Consider the following 1,524-nt stretch of genomic DNA (forward strand, 5'->3'; position numbering starts at 1 on the left):
GTCCTTTACCGACATACTCCCTCCAACACTTGGTGCCATCCAGCTTTCTAAGTTTTGTCAGGCTGATCGATGTAAGGTGCTATCTTACTGTTGTTATGTCTTTCTATTTCTAATGATTTTAAATAGCTTCATATGTTTATTAGGTTCTGGAGTGTTCTCTTCTGCAAATTGTCTGCTCATTTTCTACTGAGATTGCTGTCTTTCTTGCTGATATACAGGAATTGCTGAGATATTCACCCCTTATTGGTTTAAGTCATTGTAATTATCTTCTATTATTTAACTTAGCCCATGAAATCCTTATTTGTATGCAATCAAATTCATCAATCACTGTCCCTTAAGGGTTGGGCCTGGTGACATTTTTTTGCTTAAGAAGCCCTTTTCCATACCAGATCACAAAGACAGTCTCCTTCATGTTCTTCAATGAACTATAGGCTTTGCCTTGCACATCGGACCCAGTGGCATCTCAGAGCTGACATAGCAGAGCTAAGCAGCGCCCCCTGCCAGGTGCACTCAGATGGGGCGCCTTCCTCTCTGAGCCTCTCTCCTACTGGCACTGCCAAGGATGCTTGGTAGCTATCAGGCAGCATTTCTGCTACCTGGCCCCATCAGGGGTTAGAGCCCAGGAAAAAGGAAGGCAATTCATCAACCTGAACTAATAGATATCCAGCCCTCCCGGCACAGAAAGGGCACTCTTCATAGGCCAAGATCCCCTTTTATTCTTTGTGGGTACTGCCAAGCGGTGGACAGCACCTTGTTCGCAGCCCAGAGGGAGGAGCTCTGGGCTGTACTGTCACCAGCTCCTTAGGGCAGGCCTCAGCTTCCCCAACCTGAGCAACAAGGGGGCTGAACCAGATGGTACCTAAAGGCTCTGCCAATTCCCAAATCCCAGAACTCAGTAACTCAGATGCTTATTTTGCAAATCTTTGCCCTCCTGCAAAAGATTTCATGCAGGACAGATGGTGGAGAGAAGCTTGGCATGTGCATTCCCCAGTGTGTTTAGAGCATGATCCGGAGAGATCAGTGCATTTATTTCCTTTCTGGGAATTTTATCAGCTGCTACAGGAATGACCTCTGCAAAAGGGCCCTGTCCCGATGACAGTGGCTGGCAGCTGCGCCTCCTGGTGGCCATCTCATGATGGGGCTGGTCCTGGGAGGTAACTTCATCACCCCGAGGACATCACCCCGAGGACAGACAGAGGCCTGGAGCCCAGACCAAGGCAAGTGCCTGCCCAGGGGCACACAGCCGGTAAGAACAAAACCTGCATGGAAGGCAGGCCTCTCAGCTCACACGGCAGCCCTGAGACTGTGATTTTGGTTTTCCCAAGGTCCCTCCTGGGCCCAGGATTGCATTCCAGAGTCTGGGGATTAGTGCTGAAGACCATTTGAGACTTGCACCTGTCTAGACCTCATTGGACAAGAGGACCTGAATTTCACTTCTCACAACACACCGCCCTCCATTATGCCAGACCCCGAAAGATGGACCCCTAACTCAGAATTTTTCACACAATTAAAAACACACAAGTT

The sequence above is a fragment of the Rhinolophus hipposideros genome, assembly GCF_964194185.1.
Source record: "Rhinolophus hipposideros genome assembly, chromosome: 14".
Lineage (NCBI taxonomy): Eukaryota > Metazoa > Chordata > Mammalia > Chiroptera > Rhinolophidae > Rhinolophus > Rhinolophus hipposideros.